The sequence below is a fragment of the Dasypus novemcinctus genome, chromosome 7 (genome assembly GCF_030445035.2).
Source record: "Dasypus novemcinctus isolate mDasNov1 chromosome 7, mDasNov1.1.hap2, whole genome shotgun sequence".
Classification (NCBI taxonomy): domain Eukaryota; kingdom Metazoa; phylum Chordata; class Mammalia; order Cingulata; family Dasypodidae; genus Dasypus; species Dasypus novemcinctus.
Genome location: NC_080679.1, coordinates 42,827,393 through 42,854,129, shown reverse-complemented (window position 1 = coordinate 42,854,129; position 26,737 = coordinate 42,827,393). Strand labels below are relative to the sequence as shown.

At 41.0% G+C, this 26,737-nt stretch overlaps 1 long non-coding RNA gene across 2 annotated transcripts; it reads right to left on the bottom strand.

Moving 5' to 3' along the window:
- LOC131279154 (uncharacterized) lies at positions 1–26,708 on the bottom strand. Of its 2 annotated transcripts, XR_011649232.1 has the most exons (4): positions 25,988–26,708; positions 2,427–2,714; positions 1,670–1,757; positions 1–1,339 (listed from the first exon to the last, which is right to left on the bottom strand). It is a non-coding gene; the product is annotated as an uncharacterized lncRNA (long non-coding RNA). The 2 variants fall into 2 exon arrangements; XR_009186502.2 differs by having other exon boundaries at positions 1,670–2,714.
- Between the last annotated feature and the right edge of the window lie 29 nt (positions 26,709–26,737).

Here is a 26,737-nt window from a genome sequence, read left to right as displayed (position 1 = left end):
GCCCCCCTTTTATCTCTTCTTTGTGTTCATACTAGAAGCCACATTATATCCCAGCCAGACCTGCATGGTGCAAGAATAGGATTCATCAAAGAAAATCAGCACTTGGACTGTACAAGGAGAGAAATTAAAACAGAAAACACAACTCAGCTGTTTATGGCTAAGGGTTTTCACCAGTTCTATAAAGAAAAGAAAATGAAAATAAATATCAGAACCTTGTACCTATGATTTATGTCTGTTGCATATAAACCTGTTTGCATTGACTGCATATATGAGCTCTTTCACGCTATGGTTTCAGCCACTTGGTCAGCCGTTTTGCCTGTCTTCATAAGATCTTGCTTTATGGAAGCATTTTCATTCTAGCTAAATCTGTAGCTCTGGTGGAACTCATCTGACTGGCACAGTCAAAATTCTGCTGCCAGAACTGCTTATATATATTCTTTCTATTCCACAGAAGGCTTGAGAAGGTTTACATGAATGATACAATATAACCAAATAAGAAAAAAAAAGTCACAAATCTAACCTGTAATAAAGGTTACTTTTTCATATGTAATAGAATATATTATTATATTTAGAAGGCTTAGTAAACATAAAGATGTGGTAATGATGATAGTGTCGCCTGTGAAGTAATTTGTTGTTGTTTTTCACAATGACCAGAGTTGGCTCAATTTTTTGCATCCTTACCTTGAGGTTTGTTTTGCTTTGTTTTGGTTCTGGGATACCAAAGACCACTTGTTTTTTATTTTCCTTAACCTGAACTATGATTCTGAAATAATATTTATTTTTTTCTGATTACAAATATAGTACATTGTAGGGATTTGTAAAATATATAGAAAAGTATAAAGGTGAAAAGGAAATTAAAAATCATCCAGGGAAGGGAAGTGGCTTTGGCTCAATGGATAGAGCATCCACCTCCATATGGGAGGCCCAGGATTCAAACCCAGGGCCTCCTGACACGTGTGGTGAAGCTGGCCCACATGCAGTACTGATGCATGCAAGGAGTGCTGTGCCTCAAAGGGGTGTCCCCTGCATAGGGGAGCCCCATGTGCAAGGAATGTACCCCATAATGAGAGCCGCCCCGCACGAAAAAAGTGCACGGCACTCATGGAGAGCTAATGCAGCAAGATGACTTAAGAAAAAGAGACACAGATTTCCGGTGCCACTGACAAGAATATAAGCGGACACCGAGGAATGCACAGTGGATGGACACAGAAAGCAGACAACTGGGTGGGGGGAGCAAGGGGAGAAAAAAAAAATCATCCATAGGGAGTCAATGTGGCTCAGTGGTTGAGCGTCGTTTTCCTACTTAGGAGGTCCTGGGTTCAATCCTTGGCCCCAGTACCTGAAAAAAAAAAAAAAAAAAAAAAAAGAATGTATTCATTAAAAAAAATTTAAAAATCACCTATAATCCCACCACATACCCACCTCCAAATCAACACCAGGGGCAATAAAAATAGAAAAGGAATGCTACATTACCCCAAACTTGTAAACAAATTCTTTGAGAACAGAGAAGACAAGGCAACTAATACTGTTTAAGGAATTGGAGGATGCTTAGCTCAGGAGGTGACAATTATGCTGAGCTTTGAAGAAAATATAGGAAATGGCTTGGTAAAGAAGGGTTAGGGAAAGGCATTGAAGGTGGAGGGAATAGTATGTAGAAAATGATACTCACCTGCCCCCCTTTAATTAAAAAGAAGGTAAAATTTTGGAAAGGGTCTGGTATGTTCAGAGAACTGTCAGAGGTTCACTGTGGCTGGACTCTAGGAGTAGAAGGGAAAAAACTGGAAAGATTAAGAAGACCTTTATTCATAAAGGTAAGGAGTTAGGCTTCATCCTGTAGGATTATTCTTAGTTACATAAGATGAGTGAGGTAACAGACAACTGGAAATGCAATGTTGATCAGGTTTAGCCCTTTCACAAGAAACTGTTACTTAGACTAATCACGTCATCAACTTCTCTCCTTTCTCCTTGTTCTCTTACTAAAATTTTGTGTCCAAGAGGAAAAAAATCCATATAGGGCGAGGTAGGAAGGCGAGATAATGGCAAATAAGATTTCTCACAGATGTTCTACATAAAAACTTGGCAAACAGAATGCATATGAGTAATCCTTAGCTGTGAAACCATTCTAGGAATAGTTTGTATTTGGTGCATTTTCCTAAAGGGTATTCATTTTTTGGTATTTGGAAAGATTTTTCTGTAATAGTTGAAAGAGGGAGGAACCCCCCCCACAAATCTGGTAACTCCATTTTTCTCTTTTGTGCTTTAAGAAGAATATATGTAAGGGCCTATTTCTGTATAGTAGCAGATATACACTGAAACAATGAATAATATCAGAATTATATAATGTAACACAATCCCCTAATGAGAAATCAGTGAGAGAGTAGATGCTTGTAAAGCAAATGAATATTAAAGATACAAGAGATACTTACTGTACGCCTCATTCTGGATGAAACAGGGATGTGCCCTGTATTAGTCAGCCAAAGGGGTGTTGATGCAAAATACCTGAAATCAGTTGGTTTTTATAAAGGGTATTTATGTGGAGTAGGAGCTTACAGATACCAGGCCATAAAGCATAAGTTACTTCCCTCACCAAAGTCTGTTTTCACGTGTTGGAGCAAGATGGCTGCCGACATCTGCGAGGGTTCAGGCTTCCTTGGTTCCTCCCTTCCTGGGGCTTGCTTCTCCTTCCTCTGTGTGCTTACTTTCTGGAGCTGCAACTTAAGGCTTCCGCATCAAACTCCAACATCAAAAACCCCCCAACTCTGTCCTTTCCCATGTCTTTTATCTGTGAGTCCCCAACCACCAAGGGGTGGGTACTCAAGGCCCTAATGATGTGGCCCAATCAAAGCTCTACTGATAACTTAATCATGCCCAGGTACAGACTAGATTACAAACATAATCCAATATCTATTTTTGGAATTCATAACCATATTAAACTGCTACATGCCCTAAGATGACCAGCCTCTTTTTAATTATTATCTTTGTAACTAATGTTTGTATTTCTCTTCTTAAAAAAAGTGAGGGGTGACAGTGTTGATGGTAACATAACATTGTGAATGTAATTAACACAACTGAATTGCATAATTGAAAGCAGTTAAAATGGGAAATTTTATATTGTATAAAATAATAAAAATAACAACAACAAAAAAGAGCTGGACATCTTCTTGCTTTTTTGAATATTTTGAGACCAAATTGAGACAAAAGGTTTAGCCTAAATTTCGTATCCTTATAGCAAAACGGGATTTAAATTGATCTTTTATTTCAAGGAAAAAAGAATACATTCAAGTGGAAGTGGTACAAATTTTAAATCATGATTAATTTTGGGTTTGGAAAATTAAAAAAAATTAGCTCTAAATATTAAATCAACATTTTATGGAAATTCTAGGTTCAGAAAGACAAAGATGATAGATTTTGATGTGTATATTTCTGTATTTCACGGGCTTTTTAAAAGAATGATAAGTACTTATCTTCTACAGGGTGAAGGCTGTAAGAGGGGGTAATACAGTAGCTTCAGCTGCTTTTGATTTGTGTAATTTTTGTAAGCTGATAGTTCAGTGAACTTCTTTGGAGGTCATTATGAAGGGCCAGATAAATATTCATCAAAAGCCAGAAAAACTAGAATACAAGGCCATAAGACTGTCTTGTTTACTAATTTCAGTACATTTCAACTGCTTATGCAATGGCCTCAGCATCTATGTTAGAAAAATGCAGACATACTTAATAAGTGGAAAAAGTATTAAAAAAAAGTGTCAAACATTTGTAAAATGCTCAGTAGAAACTCATAATGAATATTTTTCTAATCCTCAAGATACAAACAAGTCTATCCAGGATCAAATATTTGCCTTGTTTTGTGTCCTCAGTTGGTTGACTTTTAACGTCAGTGACTATCTATTGCACATTTTCTTGGTATGTGATAGTTTATGATTTAGTCACTGCTCTCTGATATTATAAATATTTCTGGGAGAATAAGATTTTTACTTATTAAGCAACTGTACATGAGATAATTAGGGGAAAATACCTCATTTTTAAAATCACTTCTGTAATAATATGATTAAATAACTGTTATGCTCATGATACTGATATACAAAGAGTTTTCAAATTAATACTGTATAGCATTTGTAAAATGTTCCATACCCAGAAGGAATTCACTAAATGCTTTTTGACTGAGTTACAACTTTGATCTAAGTTACAGTATTTCTGAATTAGTTGTAAGGTATGAATCATAACTTTAGGAAGTCATATGGTCATGGCCGATGGGGTTAACTACCAGGTCAGATGGCCCCTCTTTGGAAATGGTGTTTATGTGTGATGAACCTGGACTCAGATGGGATCTTCCTTCATAAGACTTTCATGCTAATGTGCTGGAGGTGCAGTTAATGTTGGGGTTTAAGATATATTTAGGGGATTTGAATCTCTGGACTGACAATGTGATAGCCAGGTCCTGAGCCTCAACAGACTCCAGCACCTACAATCTGATTTACTGGACTTACCACACTCAGCTAAGATGGAGTTGAAGAAGGACAACCACCACACCATGGAGCCTAGAGTGATTACAACTGAAAGTGGGAGGATTGCATCCAGCATCCATGTGGAATCTGAGCCTCCTCTTGACATAGAGGTGCAATGGACACAACCAATCCAATGTCCACATAGAAGAGGTGGCATTGGATTGGGAAAAGTGGACATGGTGGCTGATGGGTATGGGGAAAGGCAGGAAGAGATGAGAGGTGGAGGCGTCTTTGGGACATGGAGCTGCCCTGGATGGTGCTTCAGAGGCAATCACCGGACATTGTATATCCTCACAGGGCCCACTGGATGGAATGGGGGAGAGTATGGGCCATGATGTGGACCATTGACTATGAGGTGCAGAGGTGCCCAAAGATGTACTTACCAAATCCAATGGATGTGTCATGATGATGGGAGGGAGTGTTGCTGGGGGGGGGGGGGGAGAGGTGGGGTGGGGGGGTGGGGTTGAATGGGACCTCACATATATATTTTTAATGTAATATTATTACAAAGTCAATAAAAAAATAATAAATTAAAAAAAAAAAAAGGAAGTCATAAAGGCAACTCCTACAAACTGATCACATATTGGGAGCCATGTTAAAATGGAAAAATCTCTTGCTTCTATCTTCTGGCTATGAACAATGGGAATTATGACACATCAAGAAGAAAAATGTGGCCGCGGACTTGGCCCAGCAGTTAGGGAGTCCATCTACCACATGGGAGGTCCGCAGTTCAAACTCCGGGCCCCCTTGACCCGTGTGGAGCTGGCCCATGCGCAGTGCTGATGTGCAAGGAGTGCCCTGCCATGCAGGGGTGTCCCCTGCATAGGGGAGCCCCACGCGCAAGGAGTGCGCCCCCTAAGGTGAGCCGCGCAGTGCAAAAGAAGGTTCAGCCTGCCCAGGAATGGCGCCACACACAGGGAGAGCTGACACAACAAGATGACACAACAAAAAGAAACACAGATTCCCATGCCACTGACAACAACAGAAGCAGACAAAGAAGATGCAGCAAATAGACACAGAGAACAGACAACTGGGGTGGCGGGGGTAAGGGGAGAGAAATAAATAAATAAATAAATCTTTTTTTTTTTTAAAGAAGAATGTAAAAAATTATTGTTTCTTCTCTCTAAAATTGAATGGTTCAGAACTCAAAATTATCTGAAGAGCCCCAACTATTTATTGAAATAATTTAAAACAAAGAATCACTACACTTATCCCAATATAAAGGAATTACATAGAAAGACATTTTCTCAAGTATTTCTGTTTTCAACTTGTGTCCTTTACCGTAAAAATGAAAACCTATCTTTATATAAGAGTTTCTTAATATAGAGCATTAGTTTGTGTAAATAAATAATAGAGCTTTAAAGATTAAATCTAGAGGGAAGAAGGTGTGGCTCAAGTGATAGAGCTTCCGTCTATCATATGGGAGGTCCTGGGTTTGATCTCTGGGGTCCCCTGGTGAAAAAGAAGAAGAGAAAGCATTCCTGGGTGGCAAGCCAGTGCCTGCACGAGTGCCTGCATGGTGAGTCAGTGTCCATGCGAGTGCTCATGTTATGAGCCAGTGCCTCGTGCAAGTGAGTCATGCAGTGAGAGGATGATGCATCAAAAGAGAGACAAGGGGAGAGTCACAGTGAAGTGCAACAGAAACCAGGAACAGAGGTGGCACAAATGACAGGGAATCTTTCTCCGCATCAGAGGTCTCCAGGATTGAATCCTGATGAATTCTAGAGGAGAGAAAATGAGAAAAGAAGACAACACAGACAGCAAAAACAGCAGGCAAGGAGAAGGGGAAGGCGGTAAATATATAAATAAATCTTTAAAAAAAAAAGATTAAACTTAGAGATGTTTAGTGCAAACTTCTTATTTTATAGATGAAGAATTGAGGGCTACAGAAGTAGAATGATTTGCTCAAAGCCACAGAGTAAATAGTACAACTGTTCTTAAAACTTTGGTTTCCTGGTTTTGTATTTCTTCCCCCTCCACACCTGATTCCTCATTTCCTGACAAAGAGCTGTACTATAGATGCTGAATTTTGGCATTCTTCCTTGGTTAAAAAAAAATACTTGAAAGGGAACAAGATTATATGATTCAGGATGTTCTGGGGAAGATGGTGGAGTAGGGAGCTCTCCAGGACTCAGTCCTCCCAAAAAAACAACTATTAAACAGGCAGGAACTGTCTGAAACAATTATTTTGAAACTCCAAAGGCCAGGTAAACTCTGTATAGCATCAAGGAAAGATGCTGATAAATTACAGTAAAAATCAGTAAAATGTTCTCTCTGCTTAGTGGCTACCAGTTCTCATCCCCCACACTTGCAGCAGGCTGCCATGGTGTACAGTTCTGGGCTAGTTTGCTGGTGACAGAAAGGGACATAAAAATCCTTTTCTCCAAGAACAGTGGTAGGCACAGCTAATTGCTGATCACAGCTCTCGATTAGCAAATTTGGATCCTTGTGGACCTGACTTTGAGGGCAACTATTGTTTCAACCCACTCTAAACAAAGGCAGCATTAGCCATTGTTTCAACCCTCCCTGAACAGGGGTGCAGGTGGTAGGAATTTAAACTTGCTGGGAAGCGGACTTGGCCCAATGGATAGGGCATCTGCCTACCACATGGGAGGTCCGTGGTTCAAACCCCGGGCCTCCTTAACCCGTGTGGAGCTGGCCCATATGCAGTACTGATGCCTCAAGGAGTGCCCTGCCACACGTGGGTGTCCCCCACATAGGGGAGCCCCATGCACATGAGTGCGCCCGTAAGGAGAGCTGCCCAGCACGAAAGAAAGTGCAACCTGCCCCAGAATGGCGCCACATACATGGAGAGCTGACATGACAAAATGACTCAACAAAAAGAGAAACAGATTCCTGGTGCTGCTGATAAGGATAAAAGCAGTCACAGAAGAACACACAGCTAGTGGATACGGAGAGCAGACAATTGGGGGGGGAGGGGAGAGAAATTTTTAAAAATCTTGCAGTGCTTCCTCAAGGCTGCTGAAGGGCTGCATTTGCTGGGCAAGCAAGGAAAGCTCAACTTTGGGGAGCCATTGGAGAAGCTCTTGATCCCTTCTTGATCCTCTCCCTGGGGCACTTTGGAGCCATTCTGCACCCACTTTGTGGGTTCCTGGCCCTGTTTTGGTTGGGAAAACTGACTGGGAATGCCCTCTCTGGGTGCCACTTCTGCCAGAATTTGTACCCCTAGGCAATGAAGCTTGAAACAATGAAAGAAGTACATAAAACTATAGAGTCAACAGTCTGGGACAAAAATCTACTGGCTTCAAACACCCAGAAGAGGGTGGTCTATCTCCTGGGAAACAGTGGGGACAACCAAACTCCTGTTAACAGGGGAAATCCAAAACAACTAAAAAGCAAAGGCCCAGGACAAGAAAAATTCCCAGAAGACAGGAAAAACCCTTCATAGTGCCTTTGCCTTGAGTACACCTTCCTGATAGGAGAGTTGAAGCTCAAGCAAAGCTCTATCTTATCACCAGCTGGTTACAAACCAAGAAACAGACATCTCAAGGATTAAAACCCAGAGTTAGCAATTTAAAATATTAAGGTGTACAGTGTGCAACAAGAGCAAAGAAACAAAAAATGATGGCCCATCTAAAGAAATAGGAAAAAAAATACAGAAAACGCCAAGAAAGAAGATAAGAATATAGATATACCAAACAAAGCCTTTAAAAAAAGATCTTAAAAATGCTCAAGGAGATGAAGTAAAGTACAGAGAAAGAACTAAAGGACATCAGGAAAATAGTGAATGAGCAATATGTGAGTCTAAGTAAAGAGATAGAAAATTGATAAAGGAACCAAACAGAATTATTGGAGTTTAAAACCACCATAACTGAAATGAAAAATTCCCAGGAGGGTTTCAATAGCAGATTTGAGCTGGCAGAAGAAAGAATCAGTGAACTTGAAGACAGGACACTTAAAATGAGTCAGACTAAAGAGCAGGAAAAAAAAAGAAATATTAAAAGCAAAAATAGCCTAATGTATACCAATATCTGCATTATGGGAGTCCCAGATGGAGAAGAAAGAAAGAAAATGGCAGAAGGAATATTCAAAGAAATAATGACAGAGAACTTCCCAAACTTAGCAAAAGACATGAATATGCACATCCAAGAAGTTCGGAGAACAACAAACAGGATAAACATGAAGAAAAATACCCCCTGTCATATACTGATTATACCGTGAAATGTAAAGGACAAGGAGAGAGTTCTGGAAGCTGCAAGAGAAAAGCAAATTGTTACATACAAGAGAGTCCCAATTAGACTGAGTGCTAACTTCTTATCAGAAACCATGGAGGCAAGAAGGCAGTGGGCTGAAATATTTAAAGTGCTGTAAGGACAACTGCCAGCCAAGAATTTTATATCTGGTGAGACTCTCTTTGAGAAATGAGGGGGAGATGAAGATATTCTCAAATAAAGAAAAGCTGAGGGAGTTCATCAATACTAGATCTGCCCTACAAGCAATGCACTATATAGAAATGAAGAAATCTGGTAAAAGTAACCATTTAGGTAATTTAAATGTCAGTATAATTGTATTATATTGTTTAATATGTAACTCCACTTCTTCCTACATGTGCTCAAGTGCAAATGCATAAAAAGTAATGATAAAGCTATGTTTTTGGACATACAATATACAAAGATATAAGTGGTAACAAGTAAATAAAAATGGTGGGGGGACAGAAGGGTATAGAAAAAGTATCTTTGCATGCTATTGAAATTAAGCTGGTATCAAACCAAATATGATTTTTATATATTTAGGATGTTAAATTTTAATCCAAATGAAAAATATGTCTAGATAGAAATGAGAAGACACTTAATATGGTGCAATAGATAAAAGCAAATAAATAAAAAGTAGGCATTTATGGAAGTAAGGGACAAAAAAGGTATAAGACTTACAAAGGTTAAATAGCAAAATGGCAGAAGAAAGTCCCATATTATCAGTAGCTAATTTACATATAAATGGATTAAACTCTCTAGTCAAAAGGCAGAGATTGGCAGAATGGATAAAAAAGCACAACCCAATTCCATGCTGTCTGCAAAAGACTCACCTTAAAGTCAAAGATAAAAGTAGGTTGAAGGTGAAAGATGGGGAAAAATATACCATGCAAGCTGTATTAGTCAGCCAAAGAGATGCTGATGCAAAATACCAGAAATAGGTTGGTTTTGATAAAGGCCATAAAGCATAAATTACTTCCCTCACCAAAGTGTATTTTCATGTGTTGGGGCAAGATAGTTGACAGGGCTCAAGTTTTCTGAGTTCCTCTCTTCCTGGGGCTCATTTCTCTTCAGGCTCAGCTTCTCTGTTTTCTCTACAAGGTCAGCTGTAGACTATGAGGCTCTTGAGGCTTTGCCTCTCTCTACAAGACCAGCTTTAGGCTATCAGGTGACCAGCTCTGTCTCTCACCTTGGGGCTTAATTCTCTCCAGGCTCAGCTGCTCTGCTCCTCTGTGTGCTTATTTCTTTGGCTCCAGCTCAAAACTCCAGCATCAAGACTCCAATATCAAAACTCCAACTAACTCTTCTGCTTTGCTGTATAGTTTTATCTGTGAGTGCCCGCCCACCAAGGGGGCAGGGACTCAACATCCTATTGATGTAGCCCAATTAAAGCCCTAATCATAATTTAATCATGCCCAGGTACAGACCAGTTTACAAACATAATCCTATATCTATTTTTGGAATTCATAAATCATATCAAACTCCTACACAAGCAGTAACCAAAAGAGAACTGGGGCCATTATACTAATATTAGATAAAATAAACTTTGTCAAAAACAATTATGAAAGACAAAGAAGGTCATTATGTACTGATAAAGGGGACAATTCAACAGGAAGATGTAACAATTATAAATATATGTGCCAGGGAAACAGACTTTGGCCCAGTGGTTAGGGCGTCCGTCTACCATATGGGAGGTCCGCGGTTCAAACCCCGGACCTCCTTGACCCGTGTGGAGCTGGCCATGCGCAGCGCTGATGCGCGCAAGGAGTGCCGTGCCACGCAAGGGTGTCCCCCGCGTGGGGGAGCCCCATGCGCAAGGAGTGCGCCCGTGAGGAAAGCCGCCCAGCGTGAAAAGAAAGAGCAGCCTGCCCAGGAATGGCGCCGCCCACACTTCCCGTGCCGCTGACGACAACAGAAGCGGATCAAAGAAACAAGACGCAGCAAATGGACACCAAGAACAGACAACCAGGGGATGGGGGGGAAATTAAATAAATAAATAAATCTTTAAAAAAAAAAAAATAAAATAAATAAATAAATATATGTGCCTAACAGCACAGTCCTAAAATATATGAGGCAAATACTGAAAGATTTGAAATGAGAAATTGGCAGTTCTACATTAATAGTAGAAAACTTTAACACACCATTCTCAAAAATAGGTAGAACATCTAGTCAGAAGATCAATAAGGCAGTACAGGACTTGAATGATACACTAAAGCAATTAGACCTAACAGACATATATAAAATACTTCATCCAACAAAAACAGAACACACATTCTTCCTAAGTGTACATGGATCATTTTACAGAATAGACCATATGTTGGGTTATAAAACAAATCTCAATAAATACAAAAATATTGAAATCATACAATGTATACTCTGACTACAATGGAATGGAGCTAGAAATCATTAACAGAGGGAGAAAGGGAAAATTCACAAATATGTGGAAATTAAGCAACATGCTTTTAAACAACTAATGGATTAAAGAGAAAGTCTGAAGCAAAATTAGAAAATATCTTGAGGCAAATGAAAATGAAAATACAACATATCAAAACTAATGGGATGCAGTGGAGGCTGTTCTGACAGGGAAATTTATAGCTCTGAATGCTTACATTAAAATAGAAAAAAGACCAAACCATAGACCTAACCTCAAAATTGGAAAAAATAGAAAAGGAAGAGAAAACTAACCCCAAAGTGAGGAGAAGAAAGGAAATAACGAAGATGAGGACAGAGATTAATGAAATAGAAAACAAAAAAATGACAGAATTTTTAAAAACTTGGTTCTTTGAAAAGATAAAAAAGATTGACAAACTTTAGGTAGACTGACAAAGAAAAAAAGAGGATACAAAATAAAGGAAAATCAGAAATGAGAAGGAAGTGAGCAGATGTGGCTCAACAGTTGGTCACCCATCTTCCATATGGGAGGTCCCAGGTTTAGTTCCCAGAGCCTCCTAAAGAACACAAGTAGACACAACAAGCAGACCACAAACAGACACAGTGAGCAGACAATGAGTGGAAACAACAAGCAGATTGATGAGGGAGCCATCTCGTGGGGGGGAGGGAGGAAATGAAAAGGGGATATTACTACTGACCACAATGGAAAAAAAAGGACATAAAAGGATACTATGAACAACTGTATGCCAATAAATTAGATAACCTACATGAACTAGACAAATTCTTAGAAACATATAAACTACCTACATTGAATCAAAAAGAAATAGAAATAGAAGATCTCCACAAACTATTTCTAGTAAAGAGATTAAATCAGTAATCAAAAACCTCCCAACAAAGAAAATTCCAGGACTAGATAGTTTCACAGGGGAATTCTACCAAACATTCCATGAAGACTTAACTTCAATTCTGCTCAAATGCTTCCAAAAAATTGAAGAAGGAACACTCCCTAACTCATTCTACAAGGCCAACATCACCCTCATAACAAAGGCACGTAGAGATATCACAAGAAAAGAAAACTATGGGCCAATATCTCTTGTGAATATACATGCAAAAATCCTCAACGAAACACTAGCAAACTGAATTCAACAGCACATTTTAAAAAATTATATGCCATTGCTTTAGTCAGCCAAAGGAGTACTGATGTAAAGTACCAGAAATCTGTTGGCTTTTATAAAGGGTATTTATTTGGAATAGAAGTTTACAGTCACAAGGCCCTAAAAAGTCCAACTCAGGGTACCATAAGAGGTACTTCCTCAGCCAAAGTCTGTTGCCATGTGTTAAAGGAAGATGGCAGGTGTCATCTGCAAGGGTTCAGCCTTCCTTCTTCCTCTTAAGGCTTCATGGTCCCAGCTTCTTCTGATCTCAGCTATAGGTTGGCATAAGGCTCATCTCTTTCTCTGGGGCTTGTTTCTTTCTGGAGTCTGCAGCTCTGTTCTCTTCACAAGGTCAGTTGTAGACTATCAGGCTCATCTCTTTTTCTGAGGCCTCTGCCATGTCTGATAAGCTGTCCCTATTCCACTGTGTTATTTTTCTGTGTGTCTACTTCCATGTGAGAGTCTGTTTTATCAGCCCAAGGGGGCTGGGACCTGGCACCAAGTCGCCCTCTAAAGACATGGTTAAATCAAAACCCCAATTTTAACATAATTTAATCAGATGACTCAGTTGAATCTAATACATTTGAAGGGTTATCATGCCCAGAACAGACCAGTTTACAAATGTAATCAATACCTCTTTTTTAAAAAAATTTATAAGTAATATCAAACTGCCACAAACATGATAAAGTGAGATTTATCCCTTGTATGCAAGGGTGATTCAACATAAGAAAATTGATTAATGTAATACACTACATTAACAAGATGAAGGAAAAAATGACTACATGATCATTTCATTTAATTCAGAAAAGGCATTTGACAAAATACAGCACCCTTTCTTAATAAAAACACTTAGAACCCTAAGAATAGAAAGAAACTTCCTCATCAGGAAAAGGGCATCCATATAACAATGATGTAGAGGACTTGTACTCAGAAATCTATAAGACATTGTTAAAAGAAATTAAAGAAGACCTAAATAAATGGAAGGACATTCTGTATTCATTGATTTGATGACTAAATAGCATCAAGAAGCCAATACTACCCAAAGCAATTTCTAGATTCAATGCAATTCCAATAAAAATTCCAACAACTTTCTGTGCAGAAATAGAAAAGCCAATCATTAAATTTATATGGAAAGGTAAGGGGTCCCTGTAGTAGTCAGCCAAAGGGGTGCTGATGCAAAATACCAGAAACTGGTTGGTTTTTATAAAGGGCATTTATTTGGGGTAGGAGCTTACAGATACCATGCCATAAAACATAAGTTACTTCCCTCACCAGTCTCTTCGGAGCAAGATGGCTGCCGACATCTGTGAGGGCTCAGGCTTCCTGGGTTCCTACATTTCTGGGGCTTGCTTTTCTCTGGGTTCAAGGTTCCTTCCTTCCTCGTGCTGGCTTCTCTTTCTTCTGGGTGCTGACTTCCCAGGTCTTCAGCATCAAACTCTAACATCAGAAATCTCCAACTCTGTTCTTTGCCATGCCTTTTATCTGTGAATCTCCACCCACCAAGGGGTGGGGGCGCAATGCCCTAATCATAACTCAATCATGCCCAGGTACAGATCAGATTACAAGCATAATCCAATATTTCTTTTTGGAATTCACCAATTATATCAAACTGCTACAGTCCCCAATAGCTAAAGCCATCTTGAAAAAGAATGAAGTTAGAGGTCTAACACTTGCTAATCACAAAGCCACAGTGATCAAAACAGCACTGGAACAATGACAGACATATAGACCAATGGAATAGAGTTGAGAATTCAGAAATCAATCCCCACATTTTTGGCAACTGGATTTTTTACAAAGTGGCAAAGACTCCTCAATTGGGAAAGAATAGTTTCTTCAACTAACGGTGCTGGGAAAACTGGATCTCTATTTGCAAAAGAACTGAGGATCCCTACATCACACCTTATATAAAAATCAACTCAAAATGGCTCAAAGACCTTAATAGCTAAGACCTTGATAGGTCTTGATAGCTAGAACTATCAAACTCTTGATAGCTAGAACTATCAGACTCTTAGAAGAAAACATAACTTCAGAACTTTGTTTCAGGCAATGGTTTCTTAGACTTTATACCCAAAGCACAGGCAATGAAAGATATAGATCAATGGGACCACATCAAAATAAAAAACTTTTGTAACTCAAAGGATTTATTGTGAAAGTAAAATGACAACTACCCAGTGGGAGAAATATTTGGAAATCACATATCCAATAAAGTTTTTTGTTTTTTTTTTAAGATTTATTTTTTATTTATTTCTCTCCCCTTCCCACCCCCTCACCCCAGTTTTCTGTTCTCTGTGTCTATTTGCGGTGTGTTCTTCTGTGTCCACTGCTATTCTTGTCAGTGGAACCGGGAATCTGTGTCTTTTGTTGTGTCATCTTGCTGCGTCAGCTCTCTGTGTGTGCTGTGCCACTCCTGGGCAGGCTGAACATTCTTTCGTGCTGGGCGACTCTCCTTACGGGGCGCACTCCTTGCGCGTGGGGCTCCCCTATGTTGGGGACGCCTCTGTGTGGCATGGCATTCCTTGTCCGTATTAGCACTGTGTGTGGACCAGCTCCACATGGGTCAAGAAGGCCCTGGGTTTGAACTGTGGACCTCCCATGTGGTAGGCGGATGCTCTATCCATTGAGCCAAGTCCTCTTCCCTCCAATAAAGTTTTAACATCCAGAATATATAAAGAAATCCTTCAACTTATTAACAAAAGGCAAACAACCCAATTTTAAAAAGGACAAATGACTTGAATAGACATCTCTCCAAAGAAGATATACAAACAGCCAGAAAGCACATGAAAAGATGTTCATCATCATCAGCCATCAGGGAATTGCAAATTAAAACCACAATAAGATACCATTTCCCTCCCACTTGAATGGCTGTTATTTTTAAAAAAGCACAATAACAACCAGAAAATAACAAGTGTTGGACAGGATATGGAGAAATAGGAATACTCATTCATTGTTGGTGGTCATGTAAAATGGTACAGCTGCTATGAAGAACTGTTTGGTGGTTTCTCAGAAAGCCTGTATATTAGTCAGCCAAAGGGGCACTGATGCAAGATACCAGAAACTGGTTGGTTTTTATAAGGGGTATTTATTTGGATCAGCACTTACAGATACCAGGCCATAAAGCATAAGTTACTTCCCTCACCAAAGTTTATTTTCACGTGTTGGAGCAAGATGGCTGCGGACATCTGTGAGGGTTCAGGCTTCCTGGGTTCCTATGGGTTCAGCTCCTCTGTTTTCTCTATAAGGTCAGCTGTAAACTACGAGGCTCTCTAGGCTTTGCCTCTTTCCACAAGATCATCTATAGACTATTAGGTGAATGGCTCTGTCCCCCCCACCCCCACCCCCGGGGTTCCAGCTTAAGACCAGCGACAAACTCCAACATAAAGAACCTTTAACTCTGTCTTTTGCCATGCCTTTTATTTGTGAATCCCCACCCACCAAGGGGCAGGGACTCAATGTCCTAATGATGTGGCCCAATCAAAGCCCTAATCATAACTCAATCACGCCCACGTACAGACCAGATTACAAACATAATCCAATATCTATTTTTGGAATTCATAACCATATCAAACTGCTACAGCTTGGTATAAAACTACCACACGACCTGACAATCCCATTAATAATAGGTATATACCCTCAAAAAAATTGAAAGCAGGGATTTGAATAGGTATTTGCACACTGTTGTTCATAGTGGCATTACTCACAATTGCCAAAAGAATTGAAGCAACCCAAGTGTTCATCAACTGATGAATAGGTACAAAAAATGTGGTATATACATTCAACAGAATAATGTTCAGCCATATAAAGGAATGAAATTCTGATACTTGCAACAATATGGATGAACTTTGAAGACATCTTGTTGAGTGGAATAAGCCAGACTCCAAAACAGGACAATTTTTGTTTTAAATCTCAGTGGTTTGATACAATTAAAATAAGCTAATGAAGTCAGAATCTGGAGTATACATTACTGGAGGACAGATTGGGGACAGGGAATGGGAAGTGTAGGATTAAAATAAAGAGGGTTCCAGTTTGGAATGATGGAAATGTTTAGGTAATGAATGGTGATGGTGATAGTTCAACATTGTGAATGCAATTAACAGCACTAAAAATATAGGTATCTGATTATGAAAAAAAATGCTTGAATTGATGTAGTAACTTGATGTTTCTCTTAATATGTGAATAGCCAAATACTAAAGCTGCAAAACTACCAAATTCCATATTCAAATTCTTCCATTTCTCACTTTGACCCTTTTAACTACTATTGTTTCAAATAATGTTCTTACAGTAGCCAGCCTTTGTAATTTGTCTTGTGTCTGGTGTACCTTTGACACTTATTACTAAGGCCAGGTGCTCTAGATCCTTCTATTTATCTTTATACAATATTTATATTATTCAATTTGATGTCCATTAGTTCAATTATTTCCACAGAGCTGGTAATGTTTGAAAAAATACTTTGCTATTCTTTTTCATCATTTTCATTTCTGAGTGTGGTAGTTTGAAGCTTTTATGTAACCCAGAGAAGATCATGTCCTTAGAGTTAGCCCATTCCTGTGGGTGTAAAGCTACTGTGGGTGGGATCTTTCTTTTTTTAAAAAGATTTATTTCTTGCCGCTATGTTTATGCTCGCCCTCTGCTCTCTGTGTCCATTTGTTGTGCATTCTCTGTGTCTGCTCGTGTTCTCTTTAGGAGGCACCAGGACCTGAACCTGGGGTCTCCCATGTGGGAAAGAGATGCTCAATCTGTTGAGCCACTTCAGATCCCTGCTTTGTCATGTCTCTCATTGTGTTTCCTCTGTGTCTCCTTGCTACATTGTCTTGTTGCATCAGCTGGCCATGCTGGCTGGTTGCACCAGCCTGGTGTCTTGCTCATCTTCTTTAGGAGGCACCAGGAATCAAACCTGGGACCTCCCATGTGGTAGGCTGGTGCCCAAATGCTTGAGCCACTTCTGCTTCCCAGGCACCTTCCTTTTGATATCACTTCAGTAGGGTGTAACCAAGGGTGGGTCTTAATCTCTCACTGGAGTCACAATGAAGGAGAGAAAAGCCCAGAAACTAACAGAGGAAAAAGCCACAGGAGTGAAGAAGAAAAGCTACTAGAGCAAAGAACTGAAATCAGTGGAACACAGGAGAGAAGTCAGAAGCTGAAGCAAGAAAACCTGGAAGATACAGGAGAGACCAGCAGATGTCCCCATGTGCTGGTCTTTGGGGTGAAAGCATTGCCTGATGATACCTTGATTTGGATACTTCCTGGACCTCAGAACTGTAAGCTTGTAACCTAATAAACCTTCATTGTAAAAGGCAACCCATTTTCTGATATATTGCTTTCCACAGCTTTTAGCAAACAGTGAATTATGGCCGAGTTTGAAACAATGTACTGATATAATGTTAGAGTTTTACACAGATGTTACCTTTCTGTAGTCTTGTCAGTTGGGTACTTATCTATTAAAAGTAACACAAGTTATATTAGTCTACATAGGCTAGGTTATGCTCACTAAGAAACAATTCTACAGTCTCTGTTTAATATAAAAATTTATTTTTCATTCAAGAGGTTCTTCTCAGTTATGTGGGACCCATGCTAATAGAGGCTTCTCCATCTTAAGCTGTACTTTCTGGAGCACTTGGCTTTCTTGGTTGTTGTGGTGGTGGAAAGTTGGAGTATAATATTGGCTCTTCTATAACTAACTTATGTGTTCTTCTGTGGCTCTTCTGTGCTTTACTGGCTCTATAGTCAGAATGTAATACTGGCTTTTCTGTGCTTCAGTGTGATGCAAAAATATCAGAAATGTGGTTTTTTTTTATAATGGGGATTTATTAGTTTACAGTTCTGAGGCTGTGAAAATGTCCAAATCAAGGCATCATCAGAGATGCTTTCTTGCCAAAGGTCAGCTGTAGGTTAGATCCTGGGCTCTTGGTCTGGGTCTCTGCCTTCTCCAGGCCACTTTCTCTCTGAACTCAGCTGTAGGTGACGAGCACATGGCATGGCTTGTCTCTTCAGCTTTGAGTTGCTCTGTGGGCCTCACCTCTTGGGGGCCTCTTTTAATGCCTCTGTGCTCTGCTGATTTAGAGCATACAAAGCCTCCGGTCTCCAGGACCTCCTCTGTCTCTCCAGGCTTCTTTTCTTTCTGTGACTGCAGGTGATCTTCTTTCTCTTATGGCAGGGTCAAAATGGTGGCTGTCTTTCTCTGTGTGTTTCTGCTTCCAGTTCTCAGTTTATATAAGATCCCAGCAATAGTGCAGTGACCCAATATGGGTCATGCCTCACTGATGTAGCACAGTCAAAGGCACTAAAGTGATCTAATCAAAGTGATCTAATTAAAGGTCCCTTAACTGTATCTAATGCAATCAACAGGTCTCACACCCACAGGAATGGATTGATTTTAACAGCAAGATTTCCTGGGATTCACAAAAAGCTTCAAACTATCACAGGGTAGAAGTAAAGCACATCACTTCTATTTTAGGTCATTACACAGAACTAACCATAAAGGAGCTGAGAAATATTAGGGAACAAATGATATGTCTGTGGAGTACCAATGTCTCTGCCACACATGTCAATGTGGCCAAACTTCTTATAGGAGAGCTTACTCTTTATCCTTCTTCTCCCTATAGTTTACCTTCGAACTTATATATTCTATAAACAGCATAAATCTTAAAGCTCATAATTTCAGACTTTAATCATGTAAAATATAATTATAGAATATGAACAAATGTATTCGGGGCTGAGCTGGAGTTTATACATGTATTATTTATGAAAAAATTACCTAAGCAAATCAATTAAAAGACATGAGTAATATCCTAAGAAGAATTTTTCTCTTAAATGGGCAAGTACTTCATGTACTTTTATAAATCCATTATTATATTTAACTTATGATTACTTCAACACACTGTGCTTCCTTAAATCAAGTATTTGTGTATCCTATAGGTTAGGCCTCTATGATTCATTTACTCAGGTGCCCTTTTCCTTGGCAGTCTAAATCAGTAAATGTTTGCCATATGAGTTCCTGCTTTTTAAAAACTTAGGTCCAGAGAATTAATACAGTCTAATAACAGAAGTCTTAAATCAATAGTGATTCTAACTTGAAAAAACAGTATAGCCAGAGGAAAAAGGACTGTGGTCATGAAGTAAAGATCATCTTATCCTAATTACTCCATTCCTAGGTTAAATGGAAGATTCACAGAACCTAGGTACTTCAAGATTGCAGTACCATCTCTATTCACCCTAAGGCAGTACTGAGGACCCTAGGGTAGTCCTATACAATTTTATTTTTTTTAAGATTTATTTTTTATTTATTTCTCTCCCCTTCCAGCTGCCCCCCACCCCCGCCTCAGTTGTCTGCTCTCTGTGTCTATTCGTTGTGTGTTCTTCTATGTCCGCTTGTATTCTTGTCAGTGGCACCCGGAATCTATGTCTCGTTTTGTTGCATCATCTTGCTGTGTCAGCTCTCTGTGTGTGTGGTGCCATTCCTGGGCAGGCTGCACTTTTTTTGTGCTGGGCAGCTCTCCTTACGGGGTGCATTCCTTGCACGTGAGGCTCCCCTATGCAGGGGATACCCCTGCATGGCACGTCACTCCTTGAGCTCATCAGCACTGTGTGTGGGCCAGCTCATCACATGGGTCAGGAGGCCCTGGGTTTGAACCTTGGACATCCCATGTGATAGGCGGACACCCTATCTGTTGGGCCAAATCCACTTCCCCTATACAATTTCAATTCAATTCATTTCAACAATTTTTTATTGAGTACATAGTATGTGCCTGCTACTGTGATTATTGCTGTGAATAGAACAAAGAACAAGACATAACCCTTCTTAAGTTGTTCATAATCTAGTAAAGGAGAAAATGAAAGCAAGTAATCAAAATAGTGTGACAACGCAATATTAGAAGCTTTAAAAGGTATGGAAGTAATGCAAAAGAGGGAATAATTAATTCTATTTGGGATTTGGTCAGGGGAACCATCTTAGAGGTAGCATTATCTGACTGGGCGTGAATAATAAACAAGAATTAGACAGAGGGGGAAAGGGCATTCCTGACAGACAAGACAGCAAGTGCAAAAGCAGAAAGGCATGTATGGTTGAGGAATATAAATTCTTTGGTATTATGGAGCTCTGTGAAAGCAGAGACATTGCTTTGCTCATTGTATCCATAGTAGCCTTGTATAGAACACAGTAGGCATTCAATGAACATTTAGCACATGAAGGAATGAATGAGAGGGAGCCAGGGACCAAATTATGATGGACCTTGTGTCATTCTAAGGAGTTTGAACTTATCTTGTGCCTCCCATTGGCCGAACCTGACTGGACACAGGCAAGGGGGTCTTTGAAATTTAGTTTTGTAGAGGTCAACCCCTGAACAGAGAAGGAAATAGGAGGGAATAGACCTGAGAACAAATAGGCACACGACTCAGATCTTTATTATGGCCTACTAGTACACGCGTACTCTAACTTCATTTCCTATGTTCCCATAAACTGGCCTCTTTTCATTTCTTAGACACACCAAGATTATCCTAATTACCTCAGGGCCTTTCCCATTAGCCAAAGGTTCTTTTTTCAGATCTCTGCCTAGCCATTGGGTCTTTCCCATCATTCAAGCCTCAGGTCAAGTGGCACTTCTCCAAACAGGTCTTCCCTAATGGATCCTTGTAAGGTAGAACAGCTGTCCTTCTCATATTGTCTATCTGTAAGTGGTGAGCACACCCTAAGCTGACCACCCAATGATCCACATTCTTGTATATCCCTTCCCTTTGAGATTGAGTGGAACCTCTGACTTACTTTTAACTAATAGATTATGGCAAAGGTGATTGGATGTCAATCCTATTATTTTACATAAGACTCTCTTTTAGGAGAATGGAGTGAGAGAGACTCTCCTCGCTGGCTTTGAAGAAGTAAGCTATCATGTTGTGAGGATGTCTATGGAGAAAGCTATGTGGTAAGGAACTGCAGGGGTCTCTACCGATAGCCTCTGGCAGCCAGTCAGCAAGAATGGAGACTTTGAAGGGGTGTGTGTTATTTCACTGGGAAGGTAAATGTACCACTCAAGGACTTCTGGAACAGTGATATCTGATATTCTATTTTAAAATTTCCTTTACTATGTTATAATTCTTTTTTTTTTTTTTTTTGTTAGGTCAGTAATTCATCAAGGTAGGGAGGGAAGAGAAATGGGAGCAAATAATAGATCATGAGTTCCAGGTAGAGAGGAAGGGGCTGAAAAGTAATAGAGTGGGCTGATTTACAGACTACAATTTCCTGTTATAGATTATAAATGTCCAGGTTTTATTTGTGTGGCCATCTTGGTAGAAGAAAAACAGTGAGAGCAGGAACAGGTACATGGACCGGCACTGGGACTGGGACTGGGACAGGGCAAAGGCAAGAGTTTTTTTTTTTTTTAAAGATTTATTTTTATTTATTTAATTCCCCTCCCCTCCCCCGGTGGTCTGTTTTCTGTGTCTTTTTGCTGCGTCTTGTTTCTTTGTCCGCTTCTGTTGTCGTCAGCCGCACGGGAAGTGTGGGCGGCGCCATTCCTCGGCAGGCTGCTCCCTCCTTCGCGCTGGGCGGCTCTCCTTATGGGTGCACTCCTTGTGCGTGGGGCTCCCCTACGCGGGGGACACCCCTGTGTAGCACGGCACTCCTTGCGCGCATCAGCACTGCGCATGGGCCAGCTCCACACGGGTCAAGGAGGCCCGGGGCTTGAACCGCGGACCTCCCATGTGGTAGACGGACGCCCTAACCACTGGGCCAAAGTCCGTTTCCCAGAGTTTTGTTTTTTTTAGAAAAAAACACAAAAACAAACTCTTAGTCTCAGTAAAATGTTTAGCCACACATGGAGTAGCTTGGAGAATAAATGGAGGGTCCTGTATCTACTCTGGCATTAGTAATGAAAAGCTCTCAGGAGATGTCAGCAGATAAATTTAGAGCAAATCATGTACATTTGTGGAAACTATAAATCCTTCTCTGGGATCCTTCAAATGCTTGGGGAGTCTTCTTACAGTCAATCACTCAGAATGGGAGGCTCATATTATTATGTTGTTCTTGAAGGGAAGGATAACCCCAGAAGCTAGGCTAACTACAATTTCAAAATGTTAATAAAAAAGGGAAGGGGGAAGCGGATTTGGCTCAATGGATAAAGTGTCAGTCTACTACATGGGAAGTCCAGGATTCAAACCCAAGGCTTCCTGACCTGTGTGGAGCTAGCCCACGTGCAGTGCTGATGCACATAAGGAGTGCCATGCCACGCAGGAGTGTCCCCTGCATAGGGGAGCCCCATGTACAAGGAGCGCACCCTGTATGGAGAGCCACCCTGTGCGAAAAAAAGTGCAGCCTGCCCAGGATGGCGCCACACACACACGGAGAGCTGATGCAAGATGATGCAACAAAAAGAGACACAGATTCCCAGGGCCACTGACAAGACTCCAAGTGGACAAAGAAGGACACACAGTGAATGGACACAGAGAACAGACAACTGGGGGCGGGGAGGGGAGAGAAATAAATAAAAAATAAAACTTTAAAAAAAAAAAAGGAAGGAAAGAGAGGGGATGATCTAAGGTCCCAAATAAAAGCTTCCCCTCCCCCCCCCTTTTCTAACTCCTTGTATGTTTTAGAAAAAGAGAGAGATTTAGGTTGCTTTTAGGTCCAGAGGGTAGCAGGGGTGTCAATCTCCAATCTCATTTTCCTTGTATTTCACAACTGGGTTTTACCCTCTCCTTATAACTACATCTTGGTTTTCCAAAAGGAGACTCTATAATATCCCATTTCTCATTTAAATCCTAAAGTTTCCAAGCAGCTTCAAGTAGCCTTCTGTTATTCCCTGAAGGGTGTCCCAGTGCTAACGTCTAGTCTCCTGTGTTGTTTTCCATTAAAGGTAAGAGTTTTTCTCCTAGTTTTCTTCTGCACCACCTCTTTATGATCATAAGGTTTGTTCTTAGAAGTATTCAGTGTCTGAGCCCAGGTAACTCCCACGTATTCTTATTAATGTAACAGGGATTCTGCCTTAGTCCTCATTTTAATTCTTGTTCCAATAATTTGCCTAGTTCCCCCCAGTCCTTTCTTAGGACCAGGACTTGATTTGCTTTTGCACAACTTTCATTTGGGAGAAAAGATATAATCCATGAGGGATCCTAATAAATAGTGAAGGTCCATTTGTCTCCCAGAGGTTTTTTCTAAATTTTTTATTTATTTTTAAATTTCTCTCCCCTTCTCCTCCCCCAGGTGTCTGCTCTTTGTGTCTACTTGCTGTATGTTCTCCTGTGACCGCTTCTATCCTTATCAGCGGCACTGGGAATCTGTGTTTCTTTTTGTTGTGTCAGCTCTCCGTGTGTGTGGTGCCACTTCTTTCACGCTGCACTTCTTTCACGCTGGGCGGCTCTCCTTACGGGGCGCACTCCTTGTGCGTGGGACTCCGCTATGCCACTGCGTGGCAGGGCACTCCTTGCGCGCATCAGCACTGCGCATGGGCCAGCTCCACTCGGGTCAAGGAGGCTCGGGGTTTGAACCCCGGACCTCCCATGTGGTAGGCGATGCCCTATCCATTGGGCCAAGTCCGCCTCCCTCCCAGAGGCTTTTGATCTGCCTACCTGGATATCTCTGTTGCTTCCCCTCATTCCAAGGTTCCTTACCCCAGAATTTCCTCAAATGTTAGAAGACACTTTTAGTTGTTGGCCTTTGGGTGATTAGAGTATGGGGAATATTTATTCTTGGACACCATGGTGGTTATTAAGGCTGGTCACAAATATTCTAGTAAAATAGTAAGATTACACTTTCCTGCTCTCTTGAAGTTAGGTTTAGCCAAGTGACTTCCTTGGCCAATAAAATCTGAGTGAAAGGGAAACACATTACTTCTGAGTAGAAGCATTTTAATAGCAAGACGCTGTTCTACTAGTAATTAAATTTCATGATCCTTACTGTGGCAATCTTGAAAGCATGGATCTCTGGGAAGCCTCTACCAGTCTTGGGACTCTTAGTGTCTACAATGAGCAGAGTCCATTTAATGGATGTTGTGATGAGCTCCCCAGATCTACCCTTTAGAACTGAAGCACTCTTTCTCCCAATTGTTGGAAATGGTGACTGATAGCTCTCAGCTGTTTCCCTCTCTGGGAGTTGCTTTGGGTTGAAAAGAGCTCTCTCACCCAAGGTCATCTCCCTTCCCTGGGTACAGCCCACATGCAATGCCTGATTGATTTGGAAGACGGGTATAAAGACCTGGCCCCAGGCTCAATTTAGAGCAATGCTGAAGGGCCATCCCAGCTACAGGGCTCCCTGCAATATAGACTAAAACCTCTGTTTTAACTATGTTGCAGTTCAGCCTCTTTTTTTGCTCAATCCTGCTTCTCTCAGTAGTCCCCATAGGGGCTGTTTTTAAGATCACTACCCAATACACCTCCTGCATACAAATCTCAAAGTTTCAGTGTCTACTTCCTGGTGAACCAGACTTGTGATGAGCCCCCTCCTGACTTGTGTCCAATACGTAGGATGTGTGAGAAAAAAATCTTTGTTGCAATGAATTTCTGAGAGTTAGGGAATGTTATTACAACCTAGCTCATCCTGAAAAGTACAGATGTTAAACTTCACCTGCCAGCCAATCCTTGTCCTCAAGAAGCTTGACTTGTAAAGGCATGGTTTTAGTTCTTTTCTGATGTTCTTTCTCACTGTGAGTGAACAGTCATTTCTCAACTGGAAAGGAACAACAGGAAAGGGGGGAGGGTGGCTTATCCTCTCGTTATTCCTAATTATTCCTACAATTCAGTGGCATATGCATTTTCATGTTAATTTCTTAAGACCCCTTCCTCTTTTCCCTGTAATTTATCACACAGGTATAAGGGTTCTTAATACTTCTTAGAAAAAATTTTATGCAAATAAAAATTGAATAATCAAATACTTGATCCCAAGTTGAGGAAGAAAAAGAGTATTATACCAATTCATAAACTTTCTGCACCTCTAACATGGTAAAATCCTATTTTTCTGAATGCTAGTCTCATTTCTTGAAAGCCAAATAGTAAAACAATACCATTTTCTTATTTTAGGACTTTGGGCAAAACAAAAATATAGCAATAAAGCTAATGAATCGAAGCATATGCTCCTTTCCCCCCTTCCTTTAAGGGATTTTTACCATACAGAAACATTTCTTTCTGAAAGGTAAACCGTATAAAAATACTTAAACTAAAAAGAGTCTGAGAAGATTTAAAAGAAGTAAAAAAAAAAGCCTGAGAATCTTGGACTGGTATTACCACAACCCCGATTATAGGAGATATTTAGTGTAACAGCAACTAGTTTAAGGAATGTCGAGATTTGTTTACATCAAGTTTAGATAAGGAGATATAAAAGGATTTGGGTAAGATAGTAAGGAGTATTTCTTGGAGCGTATCTGTGAATGTATCTTAACTGCGCTTAGCTACAATGAAAGACCAGCAAAACAAGCCTTCAGAATAACTCGTTGCTTAGTGGGGGAAGGGAGGACTACACTTCACCTCTACGATCGCCCTCCTACGCAAATTTTCCACCTCGAAGTATTAAACCCAGACTTCCGATCATGGCGCCACGCACGTCACGGTCGTCCCGCTCGCCCAGCAATTATCCCACCCAAGTCGGCCTGACCCCGCAGGCATGTGAGGGCTGCAGGGCGGCGGGAGCAACCCCTTACTCTAGCCTCGTCGCCTGGGTACAAATCACGTTTGCAAATCGGAAAAAACAGACTAACATAGCCTTTCCCGATCCAGGGAAGCTGCGGTACCAACCCGACCTTCTCATTACCTGGGGTGCGAAGGCTCATCCCCCTTCTCTACCCTGAGGCAGAAACTCTCCACTGCAGCTTTCTTCTCGCACGCCCTGAAACACCGCCCCCCTCCCCAAGGTCCCCAGCTCTGTGAACAAGGCCCTCCCTCGAAGTGTAAACCGCACAGTAGAGACAGACGAGCTCGTACAGCAACACGGTTTACAGAATTCTAAAAGAACGCTTTCTTTCTGTCTTCACATCCTATCAAATGTTCAAAATTCGTCACCAGCTAAGCATGGCGAAGGGAATAGGTGCTTGAGGAAAGTAGGATGCCGATAAGAGCAAAACCACCACACCAACTTAGGGGTGGTCTTTCCAATTCCGGCTTTTGTGTGAGTCAGTGAGGCGAACCCGAGCAGGCCAAGGTCTCCGGTTCGGGGAAAGGCGGGTCCGTCTGGGTTCTTTGGACTACGGTGAGGCAGGCTCCGGCCCCTGGAAACAATGGGGCGGCCCTGCCCCTGGAGGCTTTACTCCAAGAGACTCGGCGGAGACGGCGACGCCTCAGTCAGGGGCTAAGTCACGGAGCGCGGAAGAGTTTGCGAACGCTGGACAAAAGATGTGGCCATGCCCTCAAACACACACAAACCCCCAGCCATTCACGTAAGGAAAGTACGCCTGTGTGTGAAAGAAAAGCCACTGCAGCCCACGGCGAGCTGCCGGCCCCACCCCCGGCCCTGGGCGGTTCAGGGGCCACCGAGCGCCGCGTGCGGGCCGCCGAGCCCTGCCCC